The sequence below is a fragment of the Thamnophis elegans genome, chromosome 1 (assembly GCF_009769535.1).
Source record: "Thamnophis elegans isolate rThaEle1 chromosome 1, rThaEle1.pri, whole genome shotgun sequence".
NCBI lineage: Eukaryota > Metazoa > Chordata > Lepidosauria > Squamata > Colubridae > Thamnophis > Thamnophis elegans.
This window is the reverse complement of record NC_045541.1, coordinates 141,203,427-141,211,778: the sequence shown is the minus strand read 5'-3', so window position 1 is coordinate 141,211,778 and position 8,352 is coordinate 141,203,427.

Sequence of the window (8,352 nt, the reverse complement as noted above, 5' to 3'; positions counted from 1 at the left end):
AAACAAACTGAAAGAATTTTGAATCTCAAGTGATCAAAGAGAAATAAGAAAAAACAATGTATCCAGCCTCCAGCCTCTGTGGCAGTGTAACTGCTTTTCCGTCTGTTGTTACAACCCTCTTTATAATCCTTCTTATCTTCTTTATATTCAAAGCTTAAAAAAGAAAAAACCCTTAAATGGAGATTTTAAAAAATCCAATCAATCAAATCAAACATTATGAAAAAAGGAGAATTTTAATCCATAGGTATAAGCAAAAGTGAAAAAGAAGAAGAAAGAATTAATCCATTCAGTTTAAAAATAGGGAGACCCTGCAAAAGTTCTATCCGTGAAAAAAAAATTAGAAACTGGATAACACACTAAGTTCAATGCAGATCAATCTCGCTGCCTACAATCTTCTGTCTTCAATCTTAACTTAATTTTAAAAAAAATTCTTGGGTAGTCTCTTCCTCTAATAATAAAATTTCCTCACCAGTTTGACACACTTTCTCTTTCCACCTTCTTTCTGTTCTGGAGCTGTCCCAACTTCAGCAGCTTCATTAACTGCATTCCTGTCACCAAAAAAAGGGCTATTCCTGGATCTTTCAGGGATTTTGCGGTGTCCCTGAGATCAGCAGGATGTGCCCTTCTCAATCACCGTCTCTGCGGGATGGTTCAGGTCCAAATGGACCATCCAGTGGCAGAAATTCGAATGCGATCTCGGAGCACCAAGATTGCACATTGTCCCATGGCAATATCAGCTCTCCTCTGGAAGATAACACATTTCTAATGACCAATGACCAGGAGTGACCAATTGAACTCTGCCTAGAAGTATTTATCATGCACTTTGAATTCCAGGGTCTCAAACAATATCTATTCAGTTAAATGAGTCTCTATCCATTTCTATGACAATGAACATGGGAAGGGTCCAGACTCCAGAGGAACATAATGGGCCAGCCACAATCCCACTGGGCCAGCATGCTGGTTGTCCTCCTTGAATGACACCTAATTGGTTGTAATATGTAGAGATTGTATGGATGTGAGAGTCTCAAAGAAAACATATGTATTGAATGAGAACTTGGTGCTGATTCTAATAGGTTTTGCTTAGCAAAATGCAGCTTCTGCATTAGAATAACCCAGGAGTGTCAAACTTGTGTCATCACGGCGGCATCATGTGACGTATCAGGACTTCCCCCCCCTTGCTAAACTAGGCATGGGTATGGAGGCCGCGGCAGCCGTGGAATAGCCCGCAGGCCACAAGTTTGACAGCTCTGGAATAACCCTTTTCCTATATTTGAGTCAGTGAATTAAATCTGATGATTTTCCAATTGTCTTTATGATTTCTGCCTGTTTGAGTAGAAGTAAACTTATCATATGTCGTCGTTCCCCCCCCCCCCCCGCTTTCTTTCATGCTTCGGATTTTGTTCGTCTTGTAGTTCAGTGTTTCTTATTTTATTATTATACACTGTTGGTTCCTCACCAAATGTCTTGCCAGAGCCTTGAATAATATTGTTTATATTATTTTATTACAAGTCTCCCTTGTCAGATGATATTTTTTTACACTTTGGTTGTAATGATCAGTGAAATAATGCATTTTTCTCTACTAAAATATATGTCCACCACTTTATTTTTTTAAAGGAGCTTAAAGCAGTTCAAATGTATCTCTTATTATTATTTTCTGTGAAGTTGGTTAGATTGAAACCAGCTTTCCGCAGGCATAGTCTAACATGCCAACACACAATATAATTTCTTTGAATAAGCTAGGCAAAATGTTAAGCCCATAATTATCACCATTATACTGTACAACTTAAAAAGTAGACTGCCTGTTTTTTCTTGCTAATTAGCCTGCAGAAGAATTGAATGTTCTGAAACCAGTTTAGTTTAACCTGTTTCTTTAAATATATTGATATTTTCCCCTTTTTAAAAAAGATTAATCCCCAGCCCCCTGCCAGCTTTTGGATACTCAAATGTTGAACAAATTCTCTCCAGTTATCCAAAAAAACTCCTAATCAGGAAAAGTTCTATAAACCTGGGAATTATTTTTGAACAATAAACAAAGTCTTTTAAACTGATCTCAACTCTCAATAATTTACTTAGCAATAATATGGAAGTGGTTTGCCAATGCCTTCTGGGATGTTTTTGTTTTTAATTTACCAATCTAGCCTACAGCTATGGATTAGTCTCCCATCCAAATACTAACTGAGTCAAACTCTGCTTAGCCATTTCAAGATCAACCATGGTTAGCTTACATATTGCCATGTTCTGTGAAGGATACAGAATGTCACAGCTGAAAACTTATTTTTTTTAATGTATATAAATTTAATTGCAAATTCTAATTATACAAATATAGTCCAATACAATAAGATTTTAAAAAGGGAACAGAAAAGAGTAAAATGTACAAGAAAAAAAGAGAAAGAAAAAAGAAAAAGAAGAATAAAGAATAAAGAAAAAGAAATATTTAAAGAAGTAACATCTAACATTTATCAGAGATATAAAAAAATTAGTGACCCTTCACCTCCTGCATGATTACAAACATTTATCTTTTCATTGCATACCCCATCTCTTGACTATAAACAAATCCACAAAACATCATCTTTTCAGTTCTAGTGCCAGCAGAATTATTATTATAATGCTTTGCAATATTTTTACAAGCTTGCAAATATTTTCTCTAAAATCTTTAGTCCCCTATTGCAGGGGTGTCAAACTTGATTTCATTGAGAGCCGCATCAAGGTTGTGTTTGACCTTGGGGGGCTGGGGTGGGTGTGGCCAGGTGGGTGTGGCCAGCTCAACATCACTCAGGTCGGGGGGGGGGTTGCCTGTGATGGCCTGAAGGGTCTGACAGAAAAAATGGGCTCCCAAGCTCTGTTTCAGCTGCGATGGCCTCCTGCAACCCTCTGCCAGCAAAAATGGAGCTGGGGACAGCCACCCGCGGCCCTCGCAAACTCCATTTTCAACTGCAATGGCCTCCTGCAACCCTTTGCCAGTGAAAACGGGCTAGCTCTGCTTTTGCTGCAGAGGCACTGGTCTTTGCTGTTTCCAGGGCAGCCCCACAGGCCAGATCTTAGCACCCATGGGCCGGATCTAGCCCCAGGGCCTTGAGTTTGACATCTCTGCCCTATAGTGTTTAGTTTCTGAAATAATAAAATGTTCCCGTTAATTCCTTTTTTTCCCCAGAGATCCTGCATCACTATGTTCACTACCTAATATTGGAAAGTTGCACAGGCAAAATGCAGCCTTCTAGGTACTAAATTTCTTGGCTCTTCTTTTTGGAAATATAGAAATAAAATCAATACTTTCCTTCCAAAAAATGTGAACTGTTGCTTTTTAAACAGTTATTATGCTGCAGGCACCTTTTTACTTCTACCATTTTAAACACCTATTTTTTATATTTTAATTTAATCCCATTTTGCATAACAGTTAAGGCAATCAAATTCAGAATGATGAGATGTTGCTGGATCAGATCAATAAATCAATTGTTCCCACTTGGCTGCTTCTACAAAACTTACTGAAGCAGAAAATAATGTCTGAATCAAATTCTCACTTTTCTAACCATTTGAAACCTAAAAGCCAGTATTGGTTTGAATAAAATTATTCTCCTCCCCCCCCTCTCTCCATATTTTTCTAAGTTCGTGATTAATTCAGATGCATATTTCTGCTTGCAGAAGTATCAAATGGGAACAATTGATAACCTGTAGTAGCATGAATAATAAAACCTGACAAATTCTAGCTCAGCATTTTGATACAAATTTAATTATAGACCCATGATGGCGAACCTACGGCACATGTGCCACATGTGGCATGCAGAACCCTCTCTGCGGGCATGCCAGCTGTCACCCCAGCCCAGCTCCACCGCGTATGCGGGCACACCTCTCACTGGCCAGCTGATCTTCGGGTCTCTGCTGTGCATGTGCGGGGGGCAGGGTGCATGTGGGGAATGCGTGTGTGGTGGTGGTGGTGCTCACATTGCATTTTGGGGTTCACGTGCATGAACACCCTCCCTCCCCCTGTTTTGGGCCTGGAAAGGCTCCTGCACCAAACTGGAAGCCAAAACCGGGTGTGGGAGCGCCGTGTGAGCCCCCAGTGCCCCATTTTGGGCCTGGAAGGACTCCTGCAGCAACCTGGAAGCCAAAAATGGGCAAGGGAGGGCTGGAGATGCATGCACAGGGGGGCACTCACATTGCATTTTGGGGTTTCGGGCATGCGCTTTGGGAACTTGGCATCAAAAAAGTTAACCATCACTGTTATAGACAGACTGGGGGTCCCGGATTGATATTCTGAAAAGATAAGCAGTTGGGGATTTGGATCAGGAATGCCCAAAGTTTAGTCTCCCTTTGGCCATGGAGAAAGTAAGGGCTGCTTGCAGCAGTGGTGGGTTCTGGGCAGTATGGCCCGGTATGGCTGTACCGGTAGTAGCCAGGAGCAGTGGCCACTGTACAGGTACGGTGGCTCATTTGGCCCACCCACCCGCATTCCAGAGCTGTATTTGAAGTAACCAGGCCAATTGCACATGCACGCACAGCGTGCCACCCGTGTGACTTCTGCCAAGCAGCTGAGTGCCACAGGACAGTGGCATGCACATGCATGTACAGTGCGGATGCCCGACTAGGATGCCCGGCCCTGTGCGCAGCGTACCAGTTGCAACGGGATCCAGAATCGACCACTGGATTGCAGGCCAGTCCCTTGTTTCAACTGAGCTTCTCTCTGAGGGATAAGAAGAAGTTGAAAGTAGTATTATGAGAATTATCTACAAGCCAATATAAAGAACTTATTTTAACGCAGTAAAACTGCTTTACTGTTTACTGCTTTAAAAGAAAAGTTTAATTATACCTGGAACTTGGTTCTAACCAAATGCCAGTCTAGAGAAGTGACTCTCTTGCAGTCATTATGTATTTTGTGTATCTTTTTGATCTGGCTTCTTTAGAAGCATTAGGTTTTTTTATCCCCGTCCCCCTGTACTGCCTTTATTTGCTGAGATCTTTACTTGAAGCTAATGATATCTGTGAAAAAGTCTGTGGACTTTTCATACATGTGTAAACCATCAAAACATTTTTTTACCTGATTTTAAAATTAGAAGTTCATCAGCCATTTTCCCCCTCTCTTTAGTGTAGGAATGCAAATGGCTGCTTGGCTACTGCTTAGATACATCTAGCAAAGAGGAATCCATCATCGCTCCAGGGAATTGCTCTAAAATCAAACTATTCTTATTATTATTATTTTCAAAAATAATTCTCTAACATGCAACTGAAAACTGTTTCCTGTAATCTAAATCAGAGGTGTCAAACTCAATGCCCACAGGCCAGATCTGGCCCGTGGGGTACTTAACTCTGGTCCATGGGGCCGGCCTAGAAATAGTAAAGGACTGGCCCATGTTGCCTTTGGCAGCCAAAATGGGGTGTGTCCCCCCCCCACATGTCCCCCCCTGTTTTGGTCAGCAGAGTGCTGCAGGAGCCATCCGTCCCATCTCCTCCCCCTCGGCGGGCCTACGGAGAACTACATTGCTGATCCAGCCCTTGAACAGATCCAGTTTGACACCCCTGATCGAAATCATTTATCTAAATCCCCTTCTCTGCCTTATGTTCTGAATGACAAAGATGCCTTGACCTTTTCAGATATTTGAAGATTGTTGTCATATACTCTATCTTTTTCCTTCTCAACTAAGCATATCCACGTCAACTAAGAATATCCATGTCCTTTGTTCCCTATGGTTTCCTGTCTTCTAACCATTCACATAGCCATTATCTGAAACACTTTCAGATTGTTTGAAATATTGACCATAAGTAATGCATAAACCTGAATCACAAAATCACTTGTCATTCTATCTTTCTGCATTTGCAGAAAGAGCATTGTGCTACTTTCAACAACATTTATTTTCTAACATAGCTAATGGCAGCAAAAGAGAATGCTTCTTTCTCGTTTTGGGGGGAAACATATATATCTGAATCCAAAATTAAGGGCCTTAATTAATTAATTAATCAATTAAGGGCTCTAAAAAAAATTACCCCAAAACTTTAGCTAAAGTCATATTTTAGTCCAAGGGAGAAAAATAAGGAAGCTAAGTTAAAAATAAAGAGAAAGATCTCATTATATTTGCCCACTCAGTAAAAGTAAAACTTGCGTGTCCTTTGTGTTCACAGAATTTTTCCAGCTGCCTTTCTTTGTATATTTAACTGTTTTTCTAATGAAAGATAATAATAGATAATTTCAGCCCCCAGTATATTAACAGTGTTAATAATCATAAAACAAGATATTAGTTTGAAAAGATGGTGTCCGTTTCCTTATTATTTTTCCTGCCCTGATTGCTAGCAAATAGAAGACTTTCATAAAGACCTGTTTGTTTTGCCACATGGCCCTATTGATAGGGTACAAAGGCAAAGAAGAATATGGTAACCACATTAGCTCTATCACCAGAATAAATATAGTTGATACAATGAGAAAAGAGAAAAACACTTACCTGGTGGCCAGTTACATCACACAGAACAGGCCTAAAATAACCAGGTTCCACCTACAGTACTTCAGCATGATTGACAATGTTCCCTCACCTTAAGTGTGCTTTTCCAGTTATTGATCTATGCCAGTGTTTCTCAACCTTGGCAACTTGAAGATGTCTGGACTTCAACTCCCAGAATTCTCCAGCAAGCGAATGCTGGCTGGGGAATTCTGGGAGTTGAAGTCCGGACATCTTCAAGTTGCCAAGGTTGAGAAACACTGATCTATGCGGATGTAGTTATTGAGTTTAAAATAGAAAGTTGGGCCCATTCAGTCTCTTAAAGAACAATTAGAAACCAGCCAACCTATCCCAACCAAGGAAAAGGGTATTTTTGTGGGATGGTGGTGAGACAATTATTCTGAGCCAAAGAATGGGAGGATTGCTCTATTCAAATTATGGCTCAATATTAGAAATAATACAAGGAATCTCCTCTATATTTACCAGATAGGAACAAAATTCCTGCTCCCCCATTTGCGAACTGAGGGTTTGTTGAGAAGAAAATGAAACACACCAAAACACACATACAAACAAGTAAATGGGTGGAGTGCAAATGGCTGCATAGATCCTCCGGTGAAAAAGGTGGACGCCTTTCAAACTTAGATATCACTTGGGAGAAGTTGCTTGCCTGGTGAACATAGGCATTCTTGAAATAAAAATCACTCCAAGGTATAAAATATTCTCAGAGCCACAGAGAGAAAAGGCAAAGGCTATTCAGGCCGTGTGCATTTTTTTAATGTCAATGTTCCTGAATCTACATAAGAAAACATAGAACAAAACCAAATTATATGGGAAATGACCAAGGAGGAAATTGTTTCGGAGCCTTCCTTCTTTCCTTCCTCCTACCTTCTTGTACCTTCCCTTTCACAGAATGCTTCTTAGTAAGCAAAAGAAACATCAGATTAGATAGCTCTGCCACATGAAGACTCCCTACTTACAATAAACACAGCACACTCTCTTTTTGCATATTTTGACCAGTATGCCACAAACAGAACCATCCACTGCGAACAGTTTCACATTATTCTATGCAAACCACGTTCTCAGCTGTAAAGATGAGCATAAAAGGTAACTGGCATATATGAATCTACTGACATATAAAATGATTAGACTGAATAGAAAAGAAAATCTATGAGGTCATAGAAAACCCTACATTCTAGAACAGTGTGGTAAGTCCAGTAAACATGTGAAAACACCATAGGAAGCCCTTTCCAGCATAGTTAGGACTCTGTGTTTTGGTATATATTCCATAATTTCTATTTCCCTTCTGGATTATTCTGTGATTATGCAACATCCATACAAATGGATTTCATATGGGAAGAAGGGGAGGAAAGAACTTTTAAGGGAATAAAATAAGAAGACAAGTATTTCTCAAGTATTCTTGACTGATAGTTTTCAGAAGACAACCAACAAGTAGGGATACATTCAGCAAAAAAATAAAAATAAAAGGATGGAAAATACAGAGGATGCAAACAACGAAACAAATGAAGAAATTAAGGACATTTCAGAAAATGCCGAACAAAGTCCGGAAGTAGTAAGTATCTTTCAAGGAATAAATGATGAACACCCAAAGGAACAACATGATCAGCCTTTTATTTCCAGCAGTGACATGCAAAAAACGACAGAAGAGTGCCATCACGGCAGTAATAAAACTTCAAGCCAGCCAAAAAGTCATACTTCTGTTGGTCAGTACTCCCTTCACAGTAACACAGCATCGATAAAACATGTAAAAGAAATAGATGGTGAGTTTAGTCCACCATTGGTAAGCCGAAGAACTGGCAAACCACTTTGCAACAGTTTTAACCAGACAAGTCTCGTTTGGGAAAGAAAGCCCCTTGCAGAAATTCTTCGTCCTAAAACACCTGCAATAAGTGGAGATACTGAAAAACGTACC